Source organism: Labeo rohita, chromosome 10 (assembly GCF_022985175.1).
Source record: "Labeo rohita strain BAU-BD-2019 chromosome 10, IGBB_LRoh.1.0, whole genome shotgun sequence".
In the NCBI taxonomy this organism is placed as follows: Eukaryota; Metazoa; Chordata; class Actinopteri; order Cypriniformes; family Cyprinidae; genus Labeo; species Labeo rohita.
Window position 1 is genome coordinate 28,550,497 of NC_066878.1, and position 18,548 is coordinate 28,569,044.

The 18,548-nt window shown below is 35.0% G+C and overlaps 2 long non-coding RNA genes across 2 annotated transcripts; both read left to right on the forward strand.

Moving 5' to 3' along the window:
* The first annotated feature begins 7,135 nt into the window (after positions 1 to 7,135).
* On the forward strand, positions 7,136 to 12,379 carry LOC127172166 (uncharacterized). The gene is made up of 4 exons (XR_007828598.1): positions 7,136 to 7,250; positions 7,849 to 7,885; positions 12,167 to 12,228; positions 12,347 to 12,379. It is a non-coding gene; the product is annotated as an uncharacterized LOC127172166 (long non-coding RNA).
* Positions 12,380 to 13,916: 1,537 nt separating this feature from the next.
* Positions 13,917 to 14,994, forward strand: LOC127172165 (uncharacterized). The gene is made up of 3 exons (XR_007828597.1): positions 13,917 to 14,190; positions 14,429 to 14,509; positions 14,923 to 14,994. It is a non-coding gene; the product is annotated as an uncharacterized LOC127172165 (long non-coding RNA).
* Positions 14,995 to 18,548: the final 3,554 nt, after the last annotated feature.

Consider the following 18,548-nt stretch of genomic DNA (forward strand, 5'->3'; position numbering starts at 1 on the left):
TTAGGTAATGTAGGTGGATAATTTGGAGCTCTACCTTGAGTTACTTGTTGGTTATTCAAGCGTTCTTGGCCTCTCGGTTCATCATGAGCACAGTTTAGTCACGTCCCCCGTGGAGAACACAAAGGATGTAATTGCTTTAGCTTGAGCTCAATTGCTCCAATTTGAGGCAGTCTTACACGCCAGTCAGCTGTGCGGTGCGAGCGGCGTGCCAGGAAGCGCTATGGATTACCCGCTTCTGTGCAGAGCCCAAGCCGAAAAATAGCACGTAAATTCGATTTGTTTGAGACGGAGGCTTGTGGCTTTTAAATTCACTACAAATTGCAGCAGTCTAGTGTCTTTTAAAGGCTATTATTGTGTCTTGTGCTAATGGTACATGTAGAGCCGCTATAATGGCACTTCGCTACTTGACCGTGATCTCTCGTGTCAGTTTGAGGTTTTGTCTTTCACGCTGAGGGTCACGGTGATGATTAGGACAAACTGTTTGCGACACAGATGGTCCCTGCGGATGGACGGACATCTGTCCATTTACATCTTCTGTTTTTAGAAAGTTGGATGCATTACATCTCTAAAGCACACTACACCCATCCACGCACAATCCCACTGCTTAAAGTCAACATGAAATCAAAATGAACCCTGGTTACTTCAGTGTATGAACCAGGCAGTTTTTGCACAGAATAAGAGTGAAGATTTGACTAATTACATATAGTAGCTTTAATGCACCTATAAAAACAAAAGCAGTCAAATGTTTTGGTTTCAAACCATTTTATTTATCTTCAGTGTTCAAAATACGCCATTTAAGGAAACAGTTCACCCAAAAATGTAAATTTGCTAAAGGTTTGCTCACTCTCAGGCCATCCAAGATGTAGAGTTTGTTTGTTCATAAGATTTGGAGAAATTTAGCTTGACATCACTTGCTCACCAGTGGATCCTTTGCAGTCAGTGGGTGCCGTCAGAATGAGAGTGATAAAAACAATTAATCCACACCACTCCAGTCCATCAGTTAACATCTTGAGAAGAGAAAAGCTGTGTGTTTGTGAGAAACAAATACATCATTAGGACGTTTTCAACTTCAAACCATTGCTTCTGGCTAAAATACGAGTCCATAGTAATGCTTCCTCCAGTGAAAAAGTTGTTTTGTCTAAATCAGGAGAGAAACACGCACAGACCAAGCACTCCAAAACAGCTCTAAACAAATATGTGGATGGATTTTGATGTGAGGGGACAACATAGATCTTTTTCACTGGAGGAAGCGTTATTATGGATTTTAGACTTGTATTACGGCCAGAAATGAATGTTTGAAGTTAAGAAGTTTTAATGATGAATTTGTTTCTTACAAACACGCAGCTTTTGGCTTCACAAGGCGTTAAATGATGGACTGGAGTGGTGTGGATTACTTGTGGATTATTGTGATGTTTTATGAGCTGTTGGAATTCTCATTCCGACGGCACCCATTCGCTTCAGACATGGACAGCGCTTTGTAATTTTCTGTCGCTGTTTGGGTGTAGTAAAACACCCACAGATGTAGCAGAAAACATCTGGGTCATGTTTGTATTTTCTTCTGTCGCTCGCCATTATTCTAACCTTGAAATCGGGATGAGGCACTAAAATAATAACATACATGTGAAAATGGACCAAGAATCAAAAAAATAGTTGTAATCTGGCTCAAAGGAAGACAGGAAGCATGTCAAAAGCAAAACTGCTTCAAAATGCATTATTTGCAAGCAAAACAGGCACTATTTGGGAAATCAACAACCCAAAATAAGAAGAAACAAGTATTGGGTTTCATTCAGCAAATATGATGCAGGACAGTGTTATCAGTTGTTGCAAATGTCTTTGCAACACATTTCCTCCACAATCAATTGCAAAGGCAATTTGCATTCAGCTGTAGTGCCTTTTTTGTATAAAACACCCACTTTTTGCCATCAAACCAAATCCCAAACGATAAAATCCAGTCCTATCCTACATTTTTTTTTTCTAGTTGAATATTCTGTAAATGACACATTTCAGAAGTAAAACGGCTTACAAATGCCGTTTCATGTTGACTTTAAACACTTTCAAACATCTCTTCTGCGCCAAAACGGCTGGTGCGAGGAGATTTCCCACAAGGCATTTCTTATGAATGAGAGTTTCAGTTCCATTAGAGCTGCTGTGAAACATTATCAGCCTCTTGAGTTTCAGAACTTTTACGCGATAAACTTACCGTCCAAGTCATAACCTCGCGCAAATTAGCACACGGGACGTCAAGGATGTGCTCGGATGCTCGTAAGAGCGAGTTAAATCAGGTTACCTTGCAAATTTAACCACCCTAATCTTTCATTTCCCCAGTTTTTCCAGTAGCTCTTCACCCAAAAAATAAGATAAATCTCAAACGCACAGCAATCTGTACTGCCAATCCACACTGGAACGGATGTGTGAAAGGAAAGTGTGTTGAGTTGTGTCATAAAGCGCCGTCCCTATCTAATGCCCGGGCCTTTTAAAGCAATAAGCAATCTCACGCAGGCTGTTAATGCGATAAGCGATCTTGCGCAGGTTGTTAATGCGTGCTGAGAATGAATATATTCCTTTATGAGCCTCCGAAGACTAATTATGCCGCTCTTAAAATGTCACAAACATATGATTACAGCCTTTAGCGCACACAATAAAGATTTGCACTTAATAAAGACCTCACAGCTGCGCTCAGCTGCTCGCCCATAAATCAGAAAAGTTATCGGGAGGCGAAGTGTGGAGGGGAACATGTGGAATTCTTTGATTCTCCGCGCTGCCTCCCCTTGCGGAGAGAGGTTTGGGTTACCGCCGTGAAACAATCCTGCAGATTCCCCTCTCCTGGACACACCGTCGACCGGCTAGTCTTAGAGCAAGCACCTACGCCCCCTGTTGTCGCCAAAAAACGACCCGTTTGTGTGTGTAGTGCATGCCTACTTGAAAATATGGCTTGCTAAGTTTCCCATCATTTAAAGAGGTTAAAGGGTTCACCTTGCATGACTTTCTAGTTTGGAGCCCACTTGGTTTTCTCCTTCTTTTGTGTTTGTAAGTCAAACAGTGCAATTCGTTTTAGTGAGTTGGTTTGTTTGAATGGCTTTGTTGTCACCAAAACAGACTAGTTTGTGTGTAATGCATGTCTAGTTATAACTATAGGTTGTTCATCTAAAAATGGAAATTGTCATCGTCTACTCTCCCTCTTGTCGTTCCAAAACAGTATGACCTTCTTTGAATGTCGTTTGGACTCCACTGACTTTTCTTCTTCTTTGTGTTTCACAGGAGAAAGACTAAAATGGAAGTGCATGAAGTGAAAAAATTGATACCTTGCATGCAATTTTAATACTTTGAGTAAAAGCATCTCCTAAATGCATAAATGTAAATGCAAAGAAAATCAAACAGTTCAGTTCATTTTAGTGAATCAGTTTGTTTGAATGTTCGTTTTTGTTGTCGTAAATGAATAAACATAAACATGCATTTGTGTGCATGTCTACTTGAAATTATAGCTTCATAAGATTCCTATAATTTAAATGAGTTAAAGGGACTGTTCATCTAAAAATGAAATATTTCAAACCTTTCTTTATCCATTAGAAGGAATGTTGTTTGGACCCTACTGACTTTTCATCTTTTGTGTTTCACAGGAGAAAGAATAAAATGGAAGTGCATGAAGTGAAAAAATTGATACCTTGCATGCAATTTTAATACTTTGAGTAAAAGCATCTCCTAAATGCATAAATGTAATTGCAAAGAAAATCAAACAGTTCAGTTCATTTTAGTGAATCAGTTTGTTTGAATGTTCGTTTTTGTTGTCGTAAATGAATAAACATAAACATGCATTTGTGTGCATGTCTACTTGAAATTATAGCTTCATAAGATTCCTATAATTTAAATGAGTTAAAGGGACTGTTCATCTAAAAATGAAATATTTCAAACCTTTCTTTATCCATTAGAAGGAATGTTGTTTGGACCCTACTGACTTTTTATCTTTTGTGTTTCACAGGAGAAAGAATAAAATGGAGATGCATGAAGTGATAAAATTGATACCTTGCATGCAATTTAAGTTGCTTTGAGTAAAAGCATCTACCAAATGCATAAATGTACATGCAAAGAAAGTCAAACAGTTCAGTTAATTTTAGTGAATCTGGTTCTTTGAACGATTGTTTGTTGTCACTATAAAAGATCCATTTGTTTGCATGTCTACTTAAAAGTATAGCTTGCTAAGATTCCTATAATTTAAAGCAATTAAATGGATCATTCACCTAAAAATGAAAATGTTCAAACCTTTCTTTATCCATCTTTTTCTTTTGTGTATAGGAGAAAGAATTAAAATGGAAATGCATGAAGTGATAAAATGGATACCTTGAGTGCAATACAAGTCATTTTGGATAAATGCATCAAATGCGAAAAGCATTTGTGTCAAATGCATAAATGTAAATGTAAAGAAAGTCAGACTGTTCAATTCATTTAAGTGAATCATTTGAATCAACGGTTGTTCAAACTATTTGTGTGTACGTGTCTGCTTGAATCTGTAGCTTCTCATATGTTAAAGGAGTTAAAGGTGTAGTTCATCAAAAAATGACATTTCTATGACCATTTACTCTCCCACTTGTTATTCCAAACCTGTATGACTTTCTTTGTGCATTTGGATCCCACAGATTTTTCTTGTTCTTTTGTGTTTCACAGGAGAAAGAAAGCCAAAGCTTAATTTGTTGTCGTGAATCAGTTTGTTTAGATGGTTCATGTTCAAAAAAAAAAAAAAAAAAAAAAAAAAAAAAAAGATTCTCTGACTCATTTGAGACCTGTGCAGCAAAATAATGATCTAATTTGCATCATGCAGCTTCAGCTTCAGTGCAAATGCAGTAAGTAAATACAATCCTAAAACATCATATGGGGAAAGTTGAATTTATTTTGGTGAGTCAGTTAGCTTGGATGGTTCATGTTCAAAACATGATTCACAGACTCATTTGAGTCCTGTGCGGCGAAATAATGATCTAACTGCTGGTGAGTGACACTACTTTTTTTATTTTCCTAATGCTTTTATGCCAGATGCATACTGATGAAAATAAATTAGTAATCACTGAATAATTATTTAATAAGATTACTAACATAATTTAATCTAGTAGTTTATAAGTAAAACTGTGTCTGTTAAACTGAATGATGTTTAAACCCCATTTTTCTTCTTCTTTTTTGTTTTTAACAGGACAAAGAAGGCCAAACAGTCCAGTTCATTCTAGTAAATTGGCTTGTTTGAGTGGTTCATGCTCAAAAAAATGATTCACCAACTCATTTAAATCCTGTGCAGAAAAATAATGATCTAACTGCTGGTGAGTGATACCACTTTTGAAAACCAAAAGTGTTTTTTGATTTTCCTAACGCTTTTATGCCAGATGCATGCTGATGAAAATAAATTATTAATCACTGAATATTTATTTTACTAATTTAAATAGCTTCAATGTAATCTAGTAGTTTATAAGTGGCAATAAGAAACTTTTCTTCTTTTTTTTGTGTTTCACAGGACAAAGAAACCCAAACAGTTCAGTTCATTTTAGTGAATCGGTTTGTTTGAGAGGTTCATGTTCAAAAAATGATTAACTGACTCATTTGAGTCCTGTGCAGCAAAATAATGATCTAACTGCTGGTGTGTTATTTTAATTTCATGCCAGGACCCTTAATGCTTTTATGCCAGATGCATACTGATAAAAATAAATAATTAATCTTTGAATAATTATTTAATAAGATTACTAACTTAATGTAATCTAGTAGTTTATAAGTAAAACTGTATGACTTTGTCTATTCAACTGAATGTTGTTTGAACCCCATTCTTCTTCTTTTTTGTTTTTAACAGGACACAGAAGGCCAAGTAGTTCAGTTCATTTTAGTGATTTTTTTTTTTTTTTTTTTTTGTTTGAGCGGTTCATGTTATAAAAAAAAAAAAAACGATTCACCAACTCATTTAAATCCTGTGCTTCGAAATAGTGATTGAACTACTGGTTTGTAAACCAAAGTGTTTTTTGATTCTCCTAATGCTTTTATGCCAGATGCATACTGATGAAAATAAATTATTAATCAGTGAATAATTATTTAGTAAGATTACCAACTTAAGCTTTAATATAATCTAGTAGTTTATAATTGGCAATAAATAACTTTTCTTCTTCTTTTGTGTTTCACAGGACAAAGAAACCCAAACATTTCGGTTCATTGTAGTGAATCGGTTTGTTTGAACGCTTCATGTTCAAAAAAAAAAAAAAAGATTCAGTACGGCAAAATAATGATCTAACTGCTGGTGAGTGACATTATTTTCGAAAAGTGTTTTTTGATTTCCCTAATGCCTGGTTCAGTTCATTGTAGTGAATCGGTTTGTTTGAACGTTTCATGTTCAAAAAAAAAAAAAAAGATTCACCGACTCATTTGAGTCCTGTGCAGCTGTATGTGTTATTTTAATTTCGTGCCAGTACCTTTAATGCTTTTATTCCAGATGCATACTGATAAAAATAAATGATTAATCTTTGATTAGTTATTTAATAAGATTACCAACTTAATGTAATCTAGTGGTTTATAAGTAAAACTGTATGACTTTGTCCATTAAACTGAATGTTGTTTGAACCTCATTTTTCTTCAAAAAAATTATTCACAGACTCATTTGAGTCCTGTGCAGCAAAATAATGATCTAACTGCTGGTGTGTTATTTTAATTTCATGACAGGACTCTTAATGCTTTTATGCCAGGTACATACTGATAAAAATAAATGATTAATCTTTGAATAATTATTTAATAAAAAGATTACTAACTTCATTTTTATAAATAAAACTGTATGACTTTGTCCATTAAACTGAATGTTGTTTAAACCCCATTTTTCTTTTTCTTTTTCTTTTTTTTTAACAGGATAAAGAAAGCCAAATAGTTCAGTTCATTTTAGTGAATCATTTGTTTGAGCAGTTCATGTTAAAAAAATGATTCACAGACTCATTTAAATCCTGTGCTGTGAAATATTGACCTGAGTGACACTACTTTTGAAAACCAATTTTCCTAATGCTTTTATGCCAGATCCACACTGATGAAAATAAATTATTAATCACTGAATAACGATTACTAACTTAAATAGCTTCAATGTAATCTAGTAGTTTAAATGCCAATAAGTAACTTTTCTACTTTTGTGTTTCACAGGACAAAGAAAACCAAACAGTTCAGTTTATTTTAGTGAATCGGTTTGTCTGAACATTTCATGTTCAAAAGAAAAAATGATTCAGTGCAGCAAAATAATGATTTAACTGCTGGTGAGTGTTTTTTGATTTTCCTAATGCCTGGTTCAGTTCTGGTTAGTGAATCGGTTTGTTTGAATGTTTCATGTTCAAAAAAAAAAAAAAAAAGATTCACTGACTCATTTGAGTCCTGTGCAGCTGTATGTGTTATTTTAATTTTATGCCTGTACCTTTAATGCTTTTATGTCAGATGCATACAGATAAAAATAAATGATTAATCTTGGATTAATTATTATATAAGATTACTTAATAGCATACACCTTTAATAATAGAGATGCTTCACAATGCCATAGAAGAACATTTTTGTCTAAATAGCTCCATAAAGAACCTTTAACATCTGAAGAACCTTTCTGTTTCACAAAAGGTTTTTTGTAGCGATAGAAGGTTTTTCAGATTATAAAAAAGTAAGAAAGAGAAGATTCTTTAAAGAACCTTTGACTGAAAGGTTCTTTGTGGAACCAAAAATGGTTCTTCTATGGCATCGCTGTGAAGAATCTTTTAAAGCACCTCTATTTTTAATTGTGTACTAATAGATTACTACATAAAAAATAGCTTAATTGTAGTCAGTGAATGTTTTTGCTCAACACTGACTTTCTTCTTTTGTGTTTCACAGGAGAAATGAAGTCAAACAGGTGTGGAGTGACACGAGTGTGAGTAAATCATGACAGTTTTCATTTTTTGAATCAACTAAATCCTTTAAACAATAAGCTAATTATTGCTGCTTATCAGCAGCTAGACTACACTGAAGCTATTTAAGTGGATAATCTTATTAAATTAAATTATTTAGTGATTAATCGCTCATTTTTTATCTGTATATATCAGGTGGTGGCATGAAATGGTAAATGTACACTAAATGAAAACAATTATTTTGCCGAACACTTATTTTGAATCATCCAAACACACTAAAAATGCATTGAAGTTTCCCATGTGACCCTGGACCACAAAACCAGTCATAAGGGTCAGTTTTTTTAAACTGAGATTTATGCATCATGTGAAAGCTGAATAGGATGATATTTGGCCGAGATACAACTATTTGAAAATCTGAAATCTAAGGGTGGAAAAAAAGATATATACATATATATATATATATATATATATATTGAGAAAATCACCTTTAAAGTTGTCCAAATGAAGTTATGAGCAATGCATATTACTAAACAATTAAGTTTTAAGTAGGACATTTACAAAATGTCTTCATGGACCATGATCTTTACTTCATATCCTAATGATTTTTGGCATAAAAGAAAAATCAATCATTTTGACCCATACTTTGTATTTTTGACTATTGCTACAAATATACCTGTGCTACTTAAGACTGTTTTGTGGTCCAGTTTATAACACATATGGTGTTTTAGGACTGCGGCATCTTTGTTAAAGCTTCAGGCACAATGTGTCAAAATACAGCTTGTTTGGAAACACACTGGTTAAACCAGCAGTGTTGTGTATTTTCGTGTGAATGTGCATGCATGTGTGTGAAAGCAAAAGCTAGCGTGTCCTTGCACCAGTGCATGTCACAGGAGATGTGAGAGAGAAAAAAAATGACGAAACCGGAGACTGCAGAAGCGGCCTGCAGAGATCATATTAGTAGCTGCGACCATCGATCGGTTCTAGCACTTAAATTTCAAGCGTGACAAAACTGTAGGCAAATTAATTGTTCGCCAGAATATTACACATCAGAGTACATTAATCCTCTCCAGAGCCGCACGCCATATGAATACTAATAGAGCTGCCAGACGCCTCTCCTCTCGTCTGCCTCGCGTCCATTCGCTCGTCTGCTCCTCTCTCCTTTTGTTTCCTTCTTATTTCCCGTCCTCATTGTTTTTCGTCTCTCTCTCTCTCTCTCTCTCTCTCTCTCTCCCTCTCGCGTCTTTTCTCCTTCAATTGCCGGTGACATTAACTGGCAACAGCGTTCATTAATATTCATATATCCTCCCAATACCTGCGGTATCTGCGAGCCGTGCGCCTTCTTTTTGTTATCGAATCGTTTGAAGTGTTTCCTTTTTTAAAAAATAATTGTCTGTAAAATTTGGAACTGACACTTAAATCTTATCCTTTATGGGCCTTGGCAGGTATTCGGGCGCTAAATGTATAAATAAATCTGGGATTACACGAGCGAGAGGAAGAAAGTCTTCGCAGCGGGAGCGTTATTGCATGTTAAAGTCATAAAATAAAACCTGTATGTAAAGCGCGCGCTCGGCCGTGTGTTTTCAATTAAAAGCGCGAGGTTACGTGTTAAATAATCCAGTAAAAATACTCTCTCTCGCTCTCTTTTTTCCTCTCTCGCAGAAAGCCGTCCCGGCTAGTCCAAACATGGGAACCGTTCTCGGATTTCAGACCCCCACCTTGCCTTTTGTGCCGAGGCTCCCGGTCAGAAACGTACACATGTCTAATTCGAGTTCGAAGATCTGCGAATAACCCGAAAGGGATCAAATTAAAATTCCAAGACGGGCGGAAAAAAAAAAAAAAAAAAAAAAAAGCGATATGGGGTTTGAAAGTGGCCCCTGCTTCTTTAAGCTGGATTTAAGTGATCAAAGTTCCATATGAGGCAGCCATTGGTGGTATTGAGTTACTCTAATGGCTGCCATGTGCTACTGCCGACGGGCCCGATCCGCGGACGTCTCGAGGGTGTCAGGCGCAAGACAGTTGTAAAAAGAGGCTTTACAATAGAGCGAGCGAGCGAGCGGCTAAAAACCAGATGCCTGGTGCACTTTCAGACCTCGCTCGCTGGAGATACTCGGCATTTTTTTCCGAATTAGCTCCAGATTTTTTGAAGAGCATCGATCAAGGCGTCCGGCGGGTCTCTCAAGACCGTGCCAGCCGACTGCGGCCCCCTCTCTATCGCTTATTTACTGATGCGTGGCTTCCCCATTCCCACTAAACTGCAGGAGACACAAGTGACAATAAAAGTCAAACACTCGGTGGTTGCCGGAGTCCTGGCTGGTTATTAGTATGTAAATGAAATCATCACAGCTGTTCTATGCGCGGAGAGGGGGAGAGCGGAGACAACGAACCCTGCATTCTGATGCTGTCTCCTGAACAACCATCAGGCGCTGGCCACCTCTTCCATACCCTGCAGTCAAGCAATAATGCATGCACAAGTGCCTTTATGCATGCAATTAAATTATTGCTAAAATATAGTGTACACATATACAGGTTAATTAGCAAAACGGCTGCGATCGCTTTCGTTCGGTGATGTTTTGTTATCGAAAAAGCTTTAGAGCAAGACTGTGCAAAAAACTAAGCACATAAAATCAGTGCTTGAGTGTGTTTCTAAAGCTGGGATTTAGATTTATAGCAGTCAAAAAGTGTTTTTCCTAAGGATAGTGTTACGAGAAAATGTACAAGCTTTACAGAATCAGTAAGACGAACAAGCCCTTGTACAAACCAGACGTAAAAGTTGTACTAAAAGCTAAAATAAATTGATGTTTTTAATTGATATTTATAAAATTATTTATATTTATATTCATTTGGAAGATGGTTATAGCAGTCCTTGTAAAACCAGACACATAAACATTTGTATTTAAAGCTTTTTTTGTTAAAATAATTTAGATATATTTACATATATCTCTTTAAATATTCAGATTTTTATGTATTTATAATTGTAATTTACATTTACACTAACAAAAGTATTTATATTTAGAGTTATTTAGCAGATGCCTGGTGCGGTCCTTGTAAGAAACAGACAGATAAAATGTGTTTAAAGCTTTTTTCTGTTGAAATAATTCACATATATATTTCTGAATATTTTCATTTTTATTTACATTTGTAAAAGTATTTATATTTATGCTTCTTGCATTTTTTAAATATTTACATTTTTATATTTATATATGTAAATATTTATATTTTCAATATACATTTACATATATAATGTTTTACAAATATTTTTATGTATTCATAATTGTAAATTACATTTACAAAATTATTTGTGATTATTTAGCAGCTGCTTTATAGCAGTTCTTAAAAAAACTAGGCACATAAGATGTGCATTTAAAGCTTCTTTCTGTTATATATTTTTGAATAATTAATTCATGTTTATAAAAGTTTCCATTTTTAATTTTCATTTACATTTATAAAAGTATTTATATTTACAGTTATTTAGCAGACACTTATTGCATTCCTTATAAAAAAGCTTTTGTATGTCTTAAAATTAATTACATTTATGCTTTTAAATATTTATATATGTAAATATTTATCTTTTCAGTATACATTTAGATATATAAAATGATTTCTCTTTTTATGTATTCATAATTGACAAAACTATTTATGTTTATAATTATTTAGCAGGTGCTTATAGCAGTCCTTGCAAAAACCAGGCACATAAAATCTGTATTTATTTTGTATATATTATGTGTATTTTTTTCTATGAATTTATTATTTTTAATTAATTTATATTTTTAAATATTTACATTTTTAATTTTCATTTATAAAAGTATTTATATTTATAATTATTTAGCAGAAGCTTATTGCAGTCTTTATATAAAAAAAATAGTATGTCTTAGTATGATTTTAAATATTACATTTTTATTTTGAATATTTATACATGTAAATATTTATATTAATACATTTACATATATAAAATGATTTATATTTTTATGTATTCATATTTGTAAAATAAATTAATATTTTTAATTGATATTTATAAAATTATTTATATTTATAATCATTTGGAAGATGGTTATAGCAGTCCTTGTAAAACCAGACACATAAACATTTGTATTTAAAGCTTTTTTCTATTAATTTATTTTTGAATCATTAATTTTTTTATTTATTTTTTATTTTTTGCAGTCCTTATAAAAAAAAATGTTATGTCTTAAAATGAATTACATTTAAAAAAGAAAAAAATATATAATATTAAGTTTTATTTTTGAATATTTTTATATCTTTTCAATATACATTTACATATATAAAATTATTTATATTCATGTTTTTAGCAGACACTTTTGTTCAAAGTGACCTACAAATGAAGAATACGATGAAGTGACTCATCCTAAGAGTAAGAAACATGAGGAAATACTTTCTCATATCCCAGTTTATTATACTGGGTGAAATATTTGCATGTTAATTGTCCTGAAAAGTGTGAATGGTTTTAATCATTGCTCTGTTTGTTTCAGCACCCCGACCAGCCCGACACAGCAACATCAGATCAACCAATGGGGTGAGATTGGGGGCGGGACTACCTGCTGGTTCAGCCAATGGCGGAAGGGCTGAGTTTCGTTATTTTTGCAGTACATTTGGGTTTCTATAGTGATGCAGAAACGACACACTTCAGCTTTGTTTATGTGAAGACGTAATTCAGCATGTATGTGCTCACATGCAAACGATGAGAACAACATCACGAGGAAACGCATTGCGTCAATATGAATGGATATTTCACGTTTTCATCCTAACAAGTTGAAAAACATGCACATAACATCAGTATGGAGGTTTACTTAAAGCTGTGATTTAAACCTGCAGCATGTAAACTCCCGAATTCCAGCCCCAAATCAGGGGCCCAAATCATTTTCTTATTTATTTTTCCAAAGGATAATATTATGAGAAAACTCACATTTTTTCCCAGACAGTAAACAAAAGCTTTCCCCCAAAAACTGATTTCTGCCGCAAATGAAACATAGACGGGCGTTAGACGCTGCCAAATCTCCGGCTGAAATTGTTTCCATATCTGCGCCATGTATTCAATGCCCATCTGCCCGAACTCCTGCATGTAGCGCCAGCAAAAACACAATGAGTAATTCTCTCCAAACATAGACATAAAACCTGCCGTCCCTGCCCCGTCAGCCCTATACTGCTGTGTTTTAAGAGAGAACGTGAAAAAGATCTCCTTTGGAGAATGCTAATTAGGCCGCCATTGTGGAAAATGTTACGCACGAAGGTCTTTGATCACGGGTCGAAGTCTTCTCGAACTTAAGCTTTCGATCTAAATAAAGAACTGGCGTTTCAGCTCGGCCCATCTCCGGCTGGTAAATAAATAATGCTCTACGATATAGTCGACAGGCAAAATGTCAGATTGTCTGCTATTTAAATGCATAGAGGTGTGATGAGTGAAACATATGGGAGATTTGAGAGCTAGCAGCGTTTCCTGATCAAGCCGGGCGTGTGGTGTGCGTTTTGGCTGCTTTCGACGGAGTCATCCTCAGACATGCGAGGGGTTTTATGTAAAAATATGCTAAGATACCATCACGGTGCATCTGTATCACTTCGTCTGCCACGTTTCATTAAGCTAAATTTCATGACGTGTTCTCTTTAAGTCGGAGAATTTATGGATAGCTGTCTTTCGGAATTCCATCACGTCAACGGCATCGCTCTTCATTCGCAGCGGGCGCGCCGCATCCGTAACTTACGGAGCAGGATTCCGACGCAGCTCCATCATAAAGACGACTTGATTTAGGAAGCGTTTACACAAGCTCTAATGTCTGGAGAGAGGGAACTCGCATGCGAAAAGAAATGTTTATGCAGAGCGTGAAATAAACGACGTTCTCTGGCCTGGATTGTTTGATACCGAGAGGTTAGAGAGTGAGGAGCTTTGTTTGTTCGCCTCACCTTCCCTCCTACACTCACTGTCTCCCCCTGTGATTAAAAAACATCATCAGCATCTCATTAGCACTGATTTGCATAGTAACAGCATGAATATTGTGAGTGTGTTTCTGGGGGTAGGGGTAACTTAATGAATGCGACAGCCTCTTCTGTTTAACTAATTTTTTGCCTCATCCATATTCAGATGACTCTTGGAATCAGACAGCGGTTAAACTTTCGCGCTGAAGACGTGCAGACGTGATCGCCAGAATGTCGCACCTGATTCCCGAACCCAGAGGAGAGTTTTAGCGCTCAGATGTTGCTCTTTTGACACTCCAGAGACTTGAAGGCATCATGAAATTTACATTATTTGCTTTTGCGACGCATGTCTGTGGTCTCGTCGTGCGTGATTCATCAGTACACGCTGTTTCAAAAGGACAAAAAGGTTTGTCGCTCGTAAATACGTCACATTATGGATGCAAAACGGCCGTGAATGGCATATCAAATGTTTCATTGAAGTGTCAGAAAACTCCTTTGGAAAAAAATCTAAATGCACACGTTTCTTGAGTTCAAATTGAGTTCAGTACCATTTGAGACATTGTTGAAACTCTCCTCTTCTGATTAATTTATCATTTAAATCTCAGTTTATTCTCATTCCTGTTCATTTGTCTTTATATTTGCAGCAAAGCCAAGCTGAATTATTCACAGGTCGCTCATTCACAGCTCAAAAGACTTAATGGAGATCCTAGTTGTGTTTCATGCAAGTATGAACTTTGTTTCAGATGTTTGCACAGGAAAAATTGAAATGCACATAAATGAGTCAGTTGTTAAGTCCTTATTGATATATCTGAGAACACTTTGAGACGTTGTTGAGATCTCTTCTGAAACTATGGATGAGATGCATGTAAGATTGCTGGTTTTATGATTTAAGTCTCTCAATTTATTGATTTTTCTCTATGTCAGAAATGCCCATTCAAACTGAATTGCTCACAGGTTGCTCATTCATAGCTCAAAAGACATAATAGAGATCCTTGTTATGTTAATGTAAAATTCATTAGGAAAAAGCATTAAAAAATACAAAAAAAAAGTTGTTGAGTTCATATTGAGATGCATGTGAGATTATTGTTGATTTTGTGTTTTGAGTGTCTCAATTTAATTGTGATTTTCTTTATTACAGAAATGCCCATCCAAACTGAATTGCTCACAGGTTGCTCATTCACAGCTCAAAAGACCTAATGGAGATCCTAGTTTTGTTTCATGCAAATATCAACTTTGTATTAGATGTTTCCCCTAAAATGCCTTTGGATTAATAAAAATGCAAACAGATGAGTCAGTTGTTGAGTCCTTATTGATATATCTGAGAACACTTTGAGACGTTGTTGAGATCTCTTTTGAAACAATAGATGAGATGCATGTAAGATTATTGCTGGTTTTATGATTTAAGTCTTTCAATTTAATGTCATTGCTGTCATTTGGGATTTTCTTTATTACAGAAATGCCCATCCAAACTGAATCGCTCACAGGTTGCTCATCTATGGCTCAAAAGACTTAATGGAGATCCTAGTTGTGTTTCATGCAAGTATAAACTTTGTTTCAGATGTTTCTTATAAATTCTGCAGGAAAAATTGAAATGCACACAAATCATTCAGTTGTTGAGTCCATTTTGATATGTGACCCTGGATCACAAAACCAGTCGTAAGGGTCATTTTTTCAAAATTGAGATTTATACATCATATGAAAGCTGAATAAATAAGCTTTTAATTGATGTATAGTTTGTTAGAATATGACAATATTTGGTCGAGATACAACTATTTAAAAATCAGGAATCTGAGGGTGCAAAAAAATCAAAATATTGAGAAAATCACCTTTAAAGTTCTTCAAATAATGTTCTTAACAATGTATATTACTAATCAAAAATTAGGTTTTCATACATTTACAGTAGGCATTTTACAAAATATCTTAATGGAACATGATCTTTACTTAATTTCCTAATGATTTTTGCCATAAAAAAAAAAAAAAATCAATAATTTTGACCCATACAATGCATTTTTGGCTATTGCTACAAAAAACCCCAGCGACTTAAGACTGGTTTTGTGGTCCAGGGTCACACATATCTAAGAACACTTTGAGACGTTGTTGAGATCTCTTCTGAAACTATGGATGAGATGCATGTAAGATTGTTGGTTTTATGATTTAAGTCTCTCAATTTATTGATTTTTCTCTATGTCAGAAACGCCCATTCAAACTGAATTGCTCACAGGTTGCTCATTCATAGCTCAAAAGACATAATAGAGATCCTAGTTATGTTAATGTAAAATTCATTAGGAAAAAAAAAAAAAAAAAAAAAAAAAAAGTCAGTTGTTGAGTTCATATTGAGATGCATGTGAGATTGTTGATTTTGTGTTTTAAGTGTTTCAATTTAATCTCATTGCTGTCATTTGTGATTTTTACTTATTTTAAAAATGGCCCATCCAAACTGAATCGCTCACAGGTTACTCATTCACAGCTCAAAAGACTTAATGCAGATCCTATCTGTGTTTCATTCAAGTATAAACTTTGTTTCAAATGTTTTGCCTAAAATTCCTTTGAATAAATAGAAATGCACACAAATCAGTCAGTTGTTGATTCCATAGTGATATATCTAAGAACAATTTGAGACGTTGTTGAGATCTCTTCTGAAATACTATTAAGATGCAGATCTTGTGTTTTATGTAAGAACCAAGACTTAATGCAGATCCTATCTGTGTTTCATGTAAGTATGAACTTTGTTTCAGATGTTTTGTCTAAAATTCTTTTGGATGAATACAAATGGACACAAATGTGTCAGTTGCTGAGTCCATATTGATGTATCTAAGAACAATTTAAAACATTGTTGAGATCTCTTCTGAAACTCGATGAGATGCTTGTAAGATCATTGTTGATTTTGTGACTTAAGTCTCTCCATTGAATCTTATTGCTGTCATTTTTGATTTTCTTTATTACAGAAATGCCCATCGAAACTGTATTGCTCATGCGTTGCTCATTCATGGCTCAAAAGACCTAATGGAGATCCTAACTGTGTTTCACGTAAGTATCAACCTTATTTCAGATTGTCCACCTAAAATTCCTTAGGATAAATAAAATACACACAAAGTAGTCACTTGACGAGTGAGGAGTTCATATTATGATTGATCACTGATTTCTGAGTACAGTTTGAGATGTTGATGAGATTTCTAACTGTCTCTTTTCTTCTATTTATATTATTTTTTTCTGATTTAAATCTCTCAATCTCACTGCTGTCTTTTATGATTTGTCTTTGTTACAGGAAAGCCCTTCCAAACTGAATTGCTCACAGGTTGCTCATTCGTATTTCAAAGGACCTAATGGACATCCTAGTTATGTTTCATGTAAGTACCAACATGGTTTCAGATCTTTCCCCTGAAATACTTCAGGAAAAATAAAAACGCACACAAAAGAGTGAGTTGTTGAGTTCATGTTGAGATTGATTGCAGACATTGAGACACTGTTGAGCTGTCTTCTTAAACGTCTTAGACTTAAAGTCTTTCAAATTAATCTCATTGCTGTCATTTGGGATTTGATGTTTTGTGTAGTATAAAATTAGTTTTAGATGCTTTCCTTTAGATAAATAAAAATGCACATGAACAAGTCAGTTGTTGAGCTTTTACTGAGATGCATGTGAAATTACTGTTGGTTTTGTAGTACAAGTCTCTCAGTTTAATTTCATTGCTGTCATTTGTGATTTTACGTTTTATGCAAGTATCAAATTGCTTTCAGATGTTTCTCCTAAAGTTCCTTTGGATAAATAAAAATACAAATGAGTCACTTGTTGAATTCATACTGAGATGCATGTGTGATTATTGCAGGTTTTATGATTTAAATCTCTTAACTGAATGCTGTCATTTGTGATTTTTCTTTATTACAGTGAAGTTCATCCAAACCGAATTCACAAGTTGCTTGTTTACAGCTCAGACAACGTAAATGAGATCCTAGTTGTTTCATGCAACTTTGCAAACATGCAAGTGTTTTATGAAAATATGTTTTTTAATGCATGTTTCATAAAAAAAAAACATAAAATATATCATAGAAATTTGGCCTAAAACACACACAAAGTAATATTGTTCCATTGTTGTGAAACTTTGGATGACGTTGTGAGATTATTGTTGTTTTTTATTAAGTATCCATTTGCTCTTAATTTAATCTCATTGTTATCATTTGTGGATTTTAACAGAAAAGCCCATCTGAACTAAATTGCTCACAGGTTGCTCATTCATAACTCAAAAGACCTAAAGGAGATCCTCACTAGGTTTCATGTATCAAGTATCGGCTTGGTTTCAGATGTTTGGATAGTGCTATAAAGAATTATGAAATGAACATTGGCAGCTCACATGTTCTCAGAAGGTTTCGATGAGAAATGTCGGAGTCCACATTGAGACCTTCTGTGCAGGTGCCGTCAGGTTTTGGCACTTCCTTCCCGCGCCCAAGTCGCCAGCCGCATGATGGATGAAGCGAGCGAATTGCAGCGTGCAGTATTTTGCCGCAGTTGATTGCAAACTGACTCCGGGTAACATAATTATTTACACTGACACAATAATGTAAAATGATTAACATCCGCTCATATTCATACCCGTATAAATCACCGGCCCACATCGAGTTCATCGTTCGGGGAGGGCCGGCGTCTCGCCCTGAGATTGGACGGCGGCCAGATAAGAAGAATATTAATCGTGGAGATATGCTGCATGGTCGTTTAAAACTTCGAGAAAAGAGAGGCCCTGGCAGAGGCTTTGGCAGAGCGATGGTTTTTGG